The sequence below is a fragment of the Mixophyes fleayi genome, chromosome 1, assembly GCF_038048845.1.
Source record: "Mixophyes fleayi isolate aMixFle1 chromosome 1, aMixFle1.hap1, whole genome shotgun sequence".
NCBI lineage: Eukaryota > Metazoa > Chordata > Amphibia > Anura > Limnodynastidae > Mixophyes > Mixophyes fleayi.
In genome coordinates, this window is record NC_134402.1 from 197,585,185 (window position 1) to 197,600,799 (window position 15,615).

The 15,615-nt window shown below is 39.6% G+C and overlaps 1 long non-coding RNA gene across 1 annotated transcript; it reads left to right on the plus strand.

The window, feature by feature from the left end:
• The first annotated feature begins 2,789 nt into the window (after positions 1 to 2,789).
• Positions 2,790 to 8,321, plus strand: LOC142106955 (uncharacterized). The gene is made up of 3 exons (XR_012679825.1): positions 2,790 to 4,184; positions 6,825 to 6,935; positions 7,872 to 8,321. It is a non-coding gene; the product is annotated as an uncharacterized LOC142106955 (long non-coding RNA).
• The last annotated feature ends 7,294 nt before the right edge of the window (positions 8,322 to 15,615 follow it).

Consider the following 15,615-nt stretch of genomic DNA (forward strand, 5'->3'; position numbering starts at 1 on the left):
TCTGTCTCATCAAGACTTGGACGCACCAAGCTAGCTACCTGGAAGCTCAATAGGGTATTAACTAATTGCAGTATACACATGATAATGGAAGAAGCAGTCATGGGTTTGGATCGGATCTCCAAGTATACCTCTAAGCAACGCAAATACCTTATCCTTTATAAGAAAACATATTACCTTGGTTGCATTTGAGATAAAGTTGCTCCAGCCTTCACCGGTTCCCCTTGAAGTCACAAATCTTTGGCCAGTTTCATAATGGACCTCCCTTTTTGCTCAATTATACACATCAAATAGTAAGAATATTTCCAATGTTATTCTTTTATTTAAATTTATGGCATTGGCAGCTTATATATTTGATAATTTTCAGCCCAATCCTCCAGTTTTACTCACCTCACAGTAACAGATATCCCCAGCTGCAGCCTGCACTGAATGAAGGCAGCCTCGTGACTCGCGCTCTTTATAGGCGCGCTGCAGTAAACAAGCAGCACCACTAAGTCACGCGAGAGCACAGCAAGTTTCTCTCGCGTGACGTCATTGTATCGGCGGACCTGCAAGAAAGACCCGATGCCCGTCAGAAGCAAAACCACAGCCGCCCCCGTGTCTAAGTTTCCCCAATGCCTCATGTGCATGAGCTCATTGAAAATCCGGGAACAACAATGTACATAACTACTCTAAATTTAACTAAAAGGTACTAGCAAATGCCGTTAATGGACAAAGCAAAAATAGCTTTTTCAGCCCTGGAGGTTCTGTTCCAATATAAGAGGTTACCACCCGCCACCCACCACCTTTCAGTGAATAATGGACCAAGGCCACATAGACCATATGCTGCTGTTTGCCCTGATGATGTAGTCATCCATAGTCCTGATTGGCAATCTCATCCTCCCAGGGTACAAGCAGTGTTGGACTCAATCCGTGAGGCAGGATTAACAGCTACTCCAAAAGTGTTATTTTAGGATGGAGGAGGTAAAATATTTTGGAAATACCGTGGACAGATGTTTGATAAAGCCGCTTCTTAATGAAATTGAGGCAATACAAAAATGGCCACGACCTCTAAGGAAAAAACATACGGAAGCTTTCCTGGGGATCACAGGGTATTATAAAAGATTTATATCCAATTCTGCCACTGCTGCTGTCCCTTTGATTGACCTTACCAACGGAAAAAATCAGTTATGGTTAAGTGCAATCCTGAGGCATAAAAGGCTTTTCAGGCGTTGAAGGTAGCATTATGCACCCAACCAGTCTTGATGACACCTGATTTTAAAAATGAATTTGTTGTTCAGGCTGATGTATCAAATGTAGGGATAGGTGAGGTTCTGTCCCTAAAAGATGGTTAAGAACAACCCCTTATTTATTTAAGTAGAAAGCTGAATATGCACAAAAGAAATTATGGCATTGTTGAAAAAATTGGCAATTAAATGGGCACTGGAAAAAATAAGTTATTACCTTTTGGGGGGAAAATTTTGTTTGATTACGGATCATGCTCCATTGAAATGGATGACTGAGAATAAAGGGCCCGATTCATCAAGGAACACAAACGCATCTGCTAATTTGATCTGCGCATGCGCGAAACGACACTTGAGATGCGCAAAACACAACATACGCTACGCAATCACAGCAGATACTACTCTCAAAGTCAACGCAACCTAAAAGTCCAACGGAAATAGATTTTAAATGGCTGCTGACCACTTGAGAACAAAGGGGTGGGAATGGGCAGAGAGTAGGCGCGGACTGGGCTGAGATGAGATATCATTTTAGTAAGGTAGGCGTTCTGCTTTTTCACTTGAGAAGAGTAGGCGTTCCCTCTGTGCAGTTAAGTGAAACTGACGTCACTCCTGTCTCAAATCTTTCACAAAAGTTAAGGAAGGCCAGGGTCATATTTAAATCCAAAACACCTAGCGCAAACAACTGTTAAAAGCCTTTAGAAGCATACTCTGCGTATGAAAAATTAAAACAAAATATGCTAAACAAACACACATATTAATATTTTGTATTTTATTCACAAATGTAAAATAAAAATAATAAAAAATATATATATATATATATATATATATATATATATATATATATATATATATATATAATATAGCGCACTATGCTGCTTGCTGCCTCTTCAGTAAAGAGGCCTGGCTTTTATAGGCCTCTACACTGCAGTTTGGTATGCTAGACAGATATATTTTCTACTATCACTCTCTATCCATTCCGGCTGCCAAAATGGAGTGCACACTCCATTCCCCATTTATTACAGTTTCCAAAATGGAGTGCACACTCCATTCCCCATTCATGACGGTTTTGAAAATGGAGTGCACACTCCATTCCCCATTCATGACAGTTTCCAAAATGGAGTGCACACTCCATTCCCCATTCATGACAGTTTCCGGAATGGAGTGCACACTCCATTCCCCATTCATGACAGTTTCCAAAATGGAGTGCACACTCCATTCCCCATTCATGACAGTTTCCAAAATGGAGTGCACACTCCATTCCCCATTCATTACAGTTTCCGGAATGGAGTGCACACTCCATTTGCCATTCATTGTGGCTTCCGGAATGGAGTGCAGTGTGCATGATTTAAAAAAAAAATTTTTTTTTATAGCACTAACAGTCAACGTTGGTATAAATATTGATGTTAATTCTCTTTACAATCACCACAACCACCATTCTAATTACTGTCAATTTGAAATGGATAATGTGACACTTGTTGATGGTGCTTTTGCATGCAAAACCAATATGAAGCAAAAGGAAAAAAATTACATTTTTGCAAATTACACGCATGATATATGTGACTTTAACCAGGAACACTTTTAACATCAACACAAATATGGCAAGTATATTAATGATCCCTCAGAGACAAGAGCATCGGTGAGGACTTGAACTCACGCATGCAGGTTTGCAAGGTAGAATAGCTAGCTGCTACGCCAATGTACAAGTGATGAAAACAACATGTCAAGGAAATGTCATAAAACTACAAGCTGACCACCTACTTCATTCATAAGTTGTTTTTCATAAAACTTTGTTAAAAGGCCAATACTTAGAAATATTAAACACATACAGATTTGTTACATGCAGAGTGAAAATGTCTGCATATTGAAATGTAGCCATGTATATTAATACAAACCCAAAGTATAATAATATTGCTAGCACTTCCAATTATTTCTTTGTCTCTAAGGTGATTTTGGACACTTAGGTTTTTCCACTTTTGCCAGTAGAGATTTCCTATGTCTTTGCAATCAAGTAATTTGCACCAACTGCTTTTCTCTGTTGTAGCTGACCACACTGTTCAACATGCATATTACACACCAAAACATACTAAAGCACTCTTAGATAAATGACAGAGTGTAATAGATGAAGTGAAACATGGAAAGAGACAAAGTTAAGCCACATACAGGCATCATTCAAGGTTCAAACTCTTTACCTTCTCATTGACAGCTCGTTTCTTTAGCCACTAAGGTATAGTTCAGATGGAAACACCCACACCAAACTGCACATGAACTATTTGCACACAAAAATGTCCTTCAACAGAATTAATTGAACACTTGAACACACCTTCTTAGTAACAGACAGAAAGGATCATGTTTGGTGATGTGAAAATCAAGAAAGCAATGTGTAGTCTAATGAATATCAGATATTTATACTATAAGAACTAAACACAAACTTGTTTTAATCAGCATAAAATAAAAGAGAGTTACTCATAACCACCATTGCATAGACCCAGCATCAGATCTCGTCAGCTGATACCTGGCCTATACACCTGCATATACTTAGCTCATTACAATCACCTATAAAATACACCCTCATGCACACTAAAAGTTTGTTAGATTAGAAAGCAATAGGTAGTACTGTGTTTTGCTGCTGTTGGTTTCCTTAATTGCATTTTATTTGTATTGCGTGTTATTTAAAGTTACTGTGTTATAGGCACTTTAAATGTTTTCAAGATGTTTGATGTTACACAATAACCGTGCATTTTGTATTGCAGGTTTAATGAGCATTTTAATGTGTCTAATTTGACTATTGATTTGTAATCTTTTTTTTTAGGGGTGTGGTGTTGTGAAGCATTTCAGTCTTATACCTATTATTTAAACTCTTATGTGGTATAGCCAAATTGCCATGGTGCATGTTTATTCCACAGATCACCAGTCCTCACGAAAATGTGCAGCCTGGACACTTAACCTTCAACATTGATTTGCAAGGTAAAAAACACCATCAAATATGGTTTTTCACACTTTGGGTACTATCTGTCAGTCCACACAAACTATTGTATTGGGATTTATGTTAATGAATTTTTCTTTTTTTTTTTTTTTTTTAAATTCTTTATTTTCATTGCGAGTGAGCAAGAATTATTACAAACTTGACCAAAAGAATGATCCATTAGGAAAAAATACTGTCAGTACAAAACACTTGTAACAAATGGACCATCAATAGCCCGGAGCATTGACGTAACTCACTACGCAAAAGTTTTAAATTGGTAATAAGGCACAGACTCAGAAAGAAAAAACAGGGGAGACAAAGATGGACAAGAAAGGAAAGGGGAAATGGGGGGGGGGGATAGAGGACACATAAGGAAGGTGAAGAGAGGGGAGCTAACAAGCGCAGACAGGTAAAGAACAAACTCTTGAAATCCTCTGAATTTTTAAACTCAATCCAGGAAAACCATGTGGTCAAGAATTCTGTGGATTTGTCATTGGCTGAGAGGATGATGTCTTCCATGGACATATAATAGTCAATTCTATTGAACCAGTCCATAATCAGAGGGGGTGTTCGGGATTTCCAACGCGTCGGTACAACTGCCCTAGCCGCATTGTTGAGATGTTTTAGTAGAGATTTTTTATATTTTGAGGATTGAGTAGAGGAGTATGAAAGTAGCCAGAAGCCAGGATCCCTGGGAACCTCATGTCCCACAATAATACTGGATAATCTAATGACCTCGTTCCAGAATGGGGTAATAAGTGGACATTCCCACCAAATGTGAATTAAAGAACCCAGGGAATGGGAGCATCTCCAGCAGGAAGAAGATAACTGGGGATTAAATTTATGTAACAGAGTAGGGCATCTGTACCACCTGGTCAAGTGCTTATAGTGAGTTTCTATTACTGAGATGCTTAGTGAACAGGAGTGTGTATTTGTGAAATTTTTTTGCAGGATGCTGGGGTTATATGTGGAGCTAGGTCCCGTTCCCATAATCTAACAAAAGGAGGCGGAGAACTGAACTGGTCCTTCATCAATATTTTGTAAATTTCAGATATAATATGGACTGGAGCAGATTTGGACAAGCATAGGTTTTCGAATGGAGTTGGAGGTCTGTTAAGAGTTCTGGTTCCTCCAATAGAACTAATGTAACGAAAGATTTGAACATATTTCAAATGTTCAATGGAGGGAAGCGAAAAAGCTGACTGTAGGTCCGCAAAAGAGAGGTCTACCACTCGTCACCAGCTGGCCGAGGCACTTTATTCCCGCCCGAGACCACCTTCTGAAGTCAGAACCCGATTGGCCTGGTGGGAAGTCTGGATTGAACACGAAGGGGGTGATAGGTGAAGGAAAGGTTAAGATGCTTTTTCCAAAACTGATTTTCTTCCAAACCTTTAAGGTTGGACCGATGGTTGGGTGGAGGATTCTGGGTATCTTAAATAACCAAGGTACCACATTTAGCGGAGTTGTGTTAAATTCATTTTCAATAACCACCCATTGTTTGAGGTCACCCCCTCTGGTCCAATCCACTATCCTGCTAAGAAAAACTGCCTGAAGATAACCCTGGAGCATCGGCAATTGCGCCCCTCCTTGATGCTTCCGCCTATAAAGAAGAGCATGCTTAAATCGGGGTCTCCTACCTCCCCAGACAGTCGCGTATCAAGCGCTGGAGACTGTCAAGGAATCTCTGAGGGATTATAATCGGAAGTGCTTACATTCATTTTTATGATGTTCATTTTGCCAAACCATGAGAATTTGGAGGACGACCAGGTTGCCAAGTCTTTTTTTTTTTTATTTTATTTATAAGAGGAGGGAAATTCAATTGGAATAGCTGGTCATTGGACCTTGCGATAGAAACCCCAAAATAACAAAAAATGTGAAGACTGCCATTTAAATGGGAATGCTGATTTGAGGCCCCTTATTGATTGTAACAAAAAGCAATAAGGGGCGCTGTATCCAACAGTTTCTATTTATTGAATATAATAGCAATAGCAAAATCGTTAAATGCAATAAAATAATTATACAAAATCAACATACAGTGGGCATCAAGTGATCCCAAATACAAATCCCCTAAGGATCACAGTATAAAAATGCAACTCACGGGCAACAAATCAGCTGATGCATTTTTATACTGTGATCCTTAGGGGATTTGTATTTGGGATCACTTGATGTCCACTGTATGTTGATTTTGTATAATTATTTTATTGCATTTAACGATTTTGCTATTGCTATTATATTCAATAAATAGAAACTGTTGGATACAGCGCCCCTTATTGCTTTTTGTTACTATTTACTATGAAGCAGATCCAGATTTCTGCTTGAAGGGAGCTGCGGTCCGAACACCATATACTATTAATTGATTCCTAGCGCCTTAATTTTTTGTTTTACTGTATTTTATGCCTTATTGATTGTTCTGGGATGGATTTTTCTTTTTAAGAAACAAATACAAATGTTTGGGACCAGATACTTGGGAGGGAATCAAAAGTGTACCTTTGATTTCTGCTAAATCGAAGTGCTGCTGGAAGGCTTTGTGGAATTATGGAGCTTATCAGATGTGCCTTTTATAGGCATAACAGTTTGAACAATAATGTTGATGATTGTTGTGTTTATAGCAAAACTAAAGGCTTTCCTTTGTGTACTAACAGGCCTTGGCTGGGACATGTCTGGCTCACCTGAAAATAATTAATCAAGGTGGATTGCAAATGTCCATTGCATCCAGAAGGCAACTGACATGGACTTGTAGACTTTTTCAGCGTGTAAGTATATATTTATGGTCCTATTATGTCATTTGTGGACTTGTGTTACAGTTAAGATAACATATTGTAGATTTTAATGCTTGAAAGTACAGGTGTGTACAAAGAACACAGGCGTACAAAGAACACAGGCAATAATTGTTACTTTAAATTGGCCCAAGGTTGTTTGCTTTCTATCTGATATTTGAAACATAGACAGGCATTCTGGGTTCCTGCATGAGCTACCTTGCTACACTTCTAAGCAATGCTTAGAAAGAAGTTGTTTTAATAGTTTTTTAATGTTTCAGTTGCTTACTGTAAATGTATTATCCCCAATTATTATGTAGAATGTTTTGTAGATACTCATTCAATTGTAACTCTCTGCTGCTTTGAACACTGATTAACACCCTACACATCCTTCACTCCATTGTCCATCTAGACACAGGTCTCTTCTGGGTCACTTGCTACCTAGATAACTGCTCCTGTACTATAGGCACCTGTTGCAAAATCTCCCTTCCAATATCTCTCTATTGAGGTATGGCAAGAAATCATTTGTGTACAAATGATATAGATTAATATGGAACACCAGCTGTCGTCAATGTTTGGCTGGATGTGGCCATGGGGTATGCTGTGGAGGAATGAAAGTCTAGTGTTTTGCCTAATATGTTACAGTAAAGTGGTATTGCTGGTTTAAATTTTAGTGTCAACAAAACAGTACATGTGTGAGATTAATTTGCTGCTCGGCCTTGTGGTCAATAGGCATTTTGCACATTTGGAAACTATCTTTTGTGGGAGGACTTTCAAGCCACCAATGATGCAAAACACACAGCTAAAGCAAGCTTTCCAGGTTACATTACAGGGGACACCTTCATGTGCACCAATGCATATACTAAGTACATTCTTTAATTTAGTATTTGAGCAAATCTTGCAGAAGTAATGTTTTGTTTTTCCATTCTACAGGCCAAGCTGGTGTTCCTTTTGGAGTTCAGCAGTTCGTGTCTCACTACACGTTGAAGTATTTATCCAATGCTCCTAGGCTGCTTATGTTTCTTGACTTTGGCCAGATTGTCTACTCTTGATGCAAGTAACTTTGCCACAAAGACCACTGTCTTATTTGCTATGTATTGTGCTGAAACTATAGATTCATGTTTGTTTACAATAAATGTGACCATGTATTAGTGTCATCAATCAGTCCCAATCAAGTATCTGCTGACTACTATACTGCTGTTCTTTGTATTGTCATACCCAATAATCCATACATAGTCCTTTGGGGCATGTTTAGGGACAGGTCTACTTGTCCAATATATTGTGGCCATGTTTGGTTTTTGGCCCCTTAGCCACATACTGGTCGACCCCTGAATTCACACTATTTGTAGTGGTTTTCATTTAATTTTACAGATATTTGTGTATTTAGTATAGTCTCTGGTTGTGGTGAATTTTAAAATGTGATATTGTGCACGTTCAACATGGTCTGTGCACATATAGAGATTTGCACAACACCTCTGTCAAAGTGTTTCTTAAATGTTGATGGCATTGAATGGCACACTTCCTAGGCTAGGACCTGTAGAAGGCAACAGGGCCAAAAACACTTGCAACTCAAATGCAGCTTTGTTTGGAATCGTGGCCACAGACAAATGCTGCACACAAAGTCCACATAATAAAGACCAAAGTCTTTGAGTCAGATGCAAGTTAGGCATCTGTTGGAGTTGGTCACAACATATTTTTAAATGTCCCTTTTGGACAGCACTGCTGGGTGACCTCATACGCTATTTTTCATATGTTACACTTTCACTATATTGTGTAGTCATGCAATGTTCCTTTGCAGCAGCACATATAAACATTTTTAAGCCTAGTAAAATGTGTGTGAAATCTAGGGATTTTCCTTTGCACACACCTGTCATATTGTATATTTAGTGGCCTTCAAATTCAGAGGTATAAGTATTATGGATGTGAACTCAAATGTTCATATTGGATTGGGGTGTAAGAATTAGTTAATTAATTTGCACTAGCATTCAAATTGCTAATGGGGCTTGCAAAAAACTAACCTTGGCCTTAAAACACATTTATGTTGGGAATATCTACAAGGTGTGTGTGTAATTTCTATGTTTGAACTATTTTCTGTAGAGTAAGACCAATTCCTGCTTAACATGTGTCTACATGTAAGGTAGCTCAAATACGTTCAAAGTGTGGCACATAATAGCAGTCTGAGGTCACAATTACATTCTCCTCAACCAGCAGAGTGTCTATACTCCAGATTGGCAAGCAGTAAGTACAGAACACTGGCACACAATCTGTAGTGAGATTCAGAACCCAACCCCAAACATAGTGGTTGACACAAAGGTGCGTTTGGATATAAATCCAATCAATAAGTAGAGTTTGGTGTGGCTACCTAATAGGCAGGAATATGCCGTGTCTGCATGGCCATCCTGTGACCAACTGCCACTGTGGTTTTTGTTAAAGGGAAGCAATACCAAGAGGCCTAAGGGTAACTGTGTACAACCATGACACAACTTGTTGTAGAGTCCAAAAATTGCATGCACCAAATAAAAGACAGATATTTAAATCAAAATGACAGGTAGGCCAAGCCTTCCCCAAACATTTGCACTGCTCTACTTTGAAAAGCCATTACCCTACCACAAATGTATACTCCATTTCAAACACCTTCTGATGACAGCATAAAAACCAAGCTAACACCATGACAAAACTTACACTATATGGTGTAAGATTTACTTACTATCCCTATGTGCCCCCTAGAGTGTATGGACTAGCCTAGCACACACGAACAATAGTAATGTAGATAACTGCTAACACACACTAACACTGTTACTCATTCCCATAGCATCTCTGTGCTCAGTTCCACACTGGGGTTGGATTTGATGTTTACAATTGGTCAGATACACTGTATGTTATATTTTTTTGTTAGTATAAGACTTCCTACTGGTCACTTATCCGCAATGGCTAATTGTATGTGTATTCTCAATAAAACGCATCAATAACATGCATTTCTAGGTAGGCCTATTTGGTATTAACAATGTTGACACATGTTGTTCAAATTTCTGGCCCAAAAAACTGTTATGGCCACAGTATGCCAGAGCCTGCTCAGTGAATTTCAAATTTGCAGGAGAGAAGAAAAAGGGATAAGTGGGATTGAATAACTGATTTAATAGAGAAGCGAGGTGTACGTTAATGGTTTCTCACTGCAACGCATAGAGTACTCATTTCATCAGCGACGGGCGCCATGTTCTTGGTGGGAGAGGCACCCATTACACACAGGTGTCTGAAAGTTCCGCGTATGATGTGCGCATTCCCATACGTGCTCTGAGACCCAATCGGAACGCAGAGCCCTTTATTTTGAGTGAGAGATAGCATTCCAAAATGAGGGTTACTATTTTCAGTAGGCGAGAGTCCTCACAGAGGGTATAGACAATGTACCCTTTGGGAGGTATAGCTCCAACGAGGTCAAGCTGCGGGCCTATGAAAAGATCTGCAGACATCTCCGGCAGCGGTATAACATCTGGAGAACTATTGTGCAGCTGCAATGGCGGTGGAGCGATCTCCGGCACCGCCAGCCCCAGCTTCTGGAAGAGCTCCGGCGGGAGATTAGAATAAGTGAGTGCTCTATTAATTGCAAACACCATGTGTACACATCTGTGTGATATGTTTGCAAATATGTTCACCCTAATCACCTGACGGCCTACATAACAATGTGCAAGCACACTATAAAGGTCATGCCCCTTTAAGTGCACCCAAAATGCTTTGCCTCCTGTCTCCTAGATTTGTCTGCTGACAATTTACTGACCTAAATGTTTTTGTGCGACAAATCAGAACATTAAGGGTGGTTTTTGGAATCAGGCATTCTAACTCTTGCCCCGAGTGCTGTAACTTGCTGGTCTAACCGTAAAAACATTTTGGAGTGTGAGATGTGTTGTCATTATTGGGCAAAGATTTAAAAGGCATGTTTCAAATACCAAACACCTTAGTGTTTAGACAAATTTTTACAAGCTCCCATAAGATGCAAACAGATTACAGAGTGTACTACATATAGCTAATCAATCATTATTTAACTGCCTATTTAGACTGTGAGGTAGTCCCAACAAAGGGTGATTTCCAAAGTATACTCATCATTCAAAGATTTTGAGATCCATCCACTAATTCAGTGGTCCTGTAAAGAGAGAACTAATTGACATCATTACCAGCCCCATGGGAGTTTGCAGACTTAAATTCACCAACATGAACAAACATACTACTGGCAATTTCGACAAAAAACAAATTAGGCGGCCAGTAGTATGTTTGGGAAGTGTGGTAGACAACACATGCAAATATGGAGCAAGCCGCCAAACTCCACACATATGAAACAATAATCAGGGACTTTAACTCCTGACCCCAGTGCTGTGAGAGCAAAGTGCTGACCACTAGGCCACTGAAGAATTCCCCATCTCTATGGAAAATAAAAAGAATTGGGACAGGTCATGTGAAATGCTTTGTGTTCATCATGTTTAGCTCCTTGCTTTGTTAGTAGCTAATATTTCTGTCTGCTGACAATGTAAAGTTTATTAATATGTATGATCACCTGATTGTCATAATACTATCAGTTTTTTCAACTGTTGATCGTGTTAACATGTTTTTTTTTTTTATATATATTTCCTTTTTTCCAACAGACCGGGCACGCTGGGAACGCCAGCAACGCCGCCCGGCAGTGGTGGAGACGCAGGCAGCGGAGGAGGAGGAGGAGCAGCCGGTGGCAATGGCAGTGTCATCGGAGTAGGAGGAGGAGCTTGTGGCAGTGGCACTGTCATCGGAGGAGAAGCCAGTGGCAGTGGCACTGTCATCGGAGGAGGAGGAGGAGCCTGTGCCAGTGGCGGTGGCACTGTCATCGGAGGAGGAGGAGCAGGAGGAGGCAGTGGCAGTGGTGGAGGCAGAGGAGGAGGAGCAGGAGGACAACCAGCTGCGTCTGCCGGTGGTGGTGCTGGATGAGGAGAGTCGACAGGAGGCAGCATCGGCCAGCCAGGAGCCAGAGGCCTTTGGAGATAGTAAGTATTTGCTATAAGTGCTGGACATAATTGGATAACATTTGAGATATCCATTATCCTTGAAAAAAAAACCTGCTTTCACACATGTTGATTTAATGGTAGCCTAAATGTCACACGTTTAAATGGCCCTACAAATGTCAATGGCTTTAACCACTCAAACCACAGACAGAGCCATCATAACACATGGCCACGCAGGGCAGGGCAACACAAATGTTCCTGATAGCCTTGTCAACGTGTCAGTATATAAATGTTTTTTTAACTTCAAATCTAAACCAAATTATTGTAACTTCCTGTGAGTGGTTGTGTAGATAGTGGGCCACTGTAGTGCTTTGCCTTGGGGCCTTTAATGCTGTTAAGACCACCCTGTCCATGGGCCTCTCCCCGGGCCACACCAGAATGTAGAACATCTATCCAAATGCAACACCAAAGCCTTCTCAATGTCTATTGTGCGCCAAAATGCATTTGTACCTAGAGCCCTAACATTTGAAAGTAATGTAACAGTAGGCATCTCTAGTAAATACTGTCTGTTTGTCAAAATAGGTATACATGTATGTAATGTTTTTTTTTCTGATTTGTTTCAGCACACATGGAGGAAGCTTACAATTGGCCATCCCCCCCCCCCCCCCCTTCCCCACCAACCTTGTCAGAGATGCGGGCGGAAATTGCTGCATCCTTCCAGAAAATAAAGCATCACCAAAAGGAGCAGCAAAAATGCATGGAGGAGCTGGAGCAGAAAATGGCCTATTGGTCGACCTTGTATGATTAGGTGTTTTTTTTGCCTTAAATGTTAAATGTAAATAGTGTCACATTCCTGCATTTCTTGTTAGGATAGTGATTCCACATTAGTTATGGGTATGCTTGGTATTTGAACTCATGTCAGCTGTGTTGTGAGTCCAAAGTGCTAACCAGTGAGCTACCTGTGAGCTGGGTATTTTATGAGTAAGTTGTGAGTAATTTGTGTGAATACTGAAGAGTAGTATTAAGTGTGAGGTGTCTGTGTAGCACGCATGCAGTATTGTTGGTGTTGTCTGTGGTTTTCACATCTGAGGTTGGGGTAGTGGGTAGCTGTCCCACTTTGCATACAGTCATTCTTGAGTTCTGATCCAGACAGAAACAGAAACCCTTCCTCTGGTTGGAAGTTGTATACACTCTTGTATGTATCCTTTATGGAAGAGTATGCTATGCATTTTGCTGAAAAAGGCAAGATGTATTTACATCACATGCATTTTGATATATACATTAGTCATGTGTTTTTAATGTAGGCATGTCCATGCATTTTGCATACTATACGGCGACTTGAAATCCTAAACACAGAAAGATCGTGAGCAATGTGTTTGTTAAAGGTGTGTATTACACTAATTAGTAGCAAAGGAAAAACAACTGTTCAGAGTGTTGCACATCATTGTTCTTTGTCAGTGATTAATGAGTAAAGAGCTATCTCGTAAAAATAAGCCCCAGGCATTTGTGTTGTGTATAAACAAACTGTTGGCCCCTCCCACAGTGGGCGTTAAGTATACATTGCTTAGCTTCCTGTCAATCAGTTGAGAGCCGTCGCTTGTGCTTGTACCATGTTTAAAGATCTGCAGGTAGGTGCATTGCTTATTTCCGTCCCTTAAGTGCAAGAAGGTGTGTTTTTGCTGTTTGAGGTGCTTATTTCACTCGCATACCGGTTTGCGTCACTCAAAGTATGCATAGCAGATGCATATGCGTTTGCGTTCCTTGATGAATCAGGCCCAAAGAGACTAATGGAAGAATAACTAGGTGATTTTTGACCTTACAAAATTTTAAGTTTTCAGGAAGCCAACTGCGAATGCGTTGTCCCATATTTTTAGTTTAGCGACAAGTTCTCTGCCCCACAGGTCAAAACAGGGGGGGTGGGATATGTGACAGAAGCACTGGGGATGTTGTTGATGGCAGATATGTATGTCCCCAGGTTTCTGTCTTATGTGTTTATAAACACCAGGGAGATTGCTTGTGTTTGGGGAAAAGCTTTGTTTTTTACTGTAGGAAGAGCCAGTGTACGGGTCCGTGGGGTGTTGAATGGAGAGAGAAGGGCAGGCTTCATTTGTTAGGCCCATTTCAGGGCTTCCAACTTACCAGTCTTTTTGCTGATAATCAGAAGTTGTACCTTTGAGGTGCTGTTAAAAGACTGTGAGGCTGTTTTCTCTGTCTCTCACTACCTGGGGAACTGCTAAGAGACACTGCCATTGTTACCAGTAAGTTCTGTTACTTTGTGTGTGGGACATTAGGTCCTTCCACTTTAGTGAGGGAATTTATTTTTGAGTTGCTAAATAAAACTAGCTGCGGCTACTTGCACCAAGGCACTGGATTGGAGTGCTGTTACTTGGATGCTGCATGGGAAATGCTGGCAATTAACCCCAAAGTTGCCTTGATAAAGCTTAGCAGAGTGAAACGCGCATCGGCGTTACACGCACTGCTTCTCCTCAGTCTAATACTATTATAAAACTTTCATTTTATTGGGATGCCTTAGGGTTCAGTACTGTTAGAATTCTGCCATCCTCTCCTATCTACAGGTTAAGGTTACGAGAAATAGATTCCTCAGCTAGCTTACTACAAATACAGCAGCTACTTTCACATTTAGCTCATTATGGCTCTACTTTGAGAGTAAGATTGACAGCTTGGCTCTCTCGTAATTAGATATGTGGAAGATCTAAAAATTATGTATCCACCTTATATTTAAATTCTAGTAAGAATCAATGGATCTATCTAAATATCAGGTATACAGTATTTAACCCTGCAATAAGAATAATAGGAGGCTTGATATAAGGTTTCCTCTGAACATACGAAATACAACAGTGTAACCAACCATTAAAGGAGAAATTTCTCCACATGTAACTATATGGTTATTACATCTTTAATTTAGCCATGTGTGAGCTGTATCTTTAAGATACTATACATTCTAACAAATATAAAACACTTACCCATCTTTGCCATATAATAGGTAGAGAACTTATGATATCTCTCTATTTCTCTAAGCATTCATTTAATAATTAATGTAATGTATAATTATTGGAGAAACAGCGCGTTCTGATAGTCAATCTATCAGTCTTAACAGTTATTACTTTATGGTCATTTATGTCATGTACTTGTTTTTAATATTTCACTACTTCTAATACTATATTAAGTGTTATTATTTTAATTGATACTAATAAAATTTGGATATGTTTTAATAATTTCATTATCCTTAGAGTGCCCTAAAAACACATAAGGGGGTAAATGTATGAAAGTCCATTTTTTTTAACTCGCCGGAAATCGGCGAGTTTACAGCTAAAGTTTATAGCGGCACTGGCTTGTAAAGGCAAGTTTGCCTTTACAAGCCAGCGCTGGTTTAAATTTTAGCTTGATCTTGCGACAAGCTGTACAAATATATGTAATGATGCAGTGTTTCAGAAATCCTGTGATCTGCAAAAGTCGATTACATGTAGTTACTTTGAATTACAATTTGAATACACCCATTTAAATGGTTGTTTCTTATAATGTCTCTGCAGCATATTGGATTTCCTTCATTAGTATGTTTAAATTGATCGTCAGTGGCAGCCTTCAAATATAAAATGATTTGGACATATTAATTTTTTTGATGTTTGCGATATCTGTAATTTGATTGTTGTATATTAAACGATTCATTGAGTACCATAAACCATTACGTAGAAATA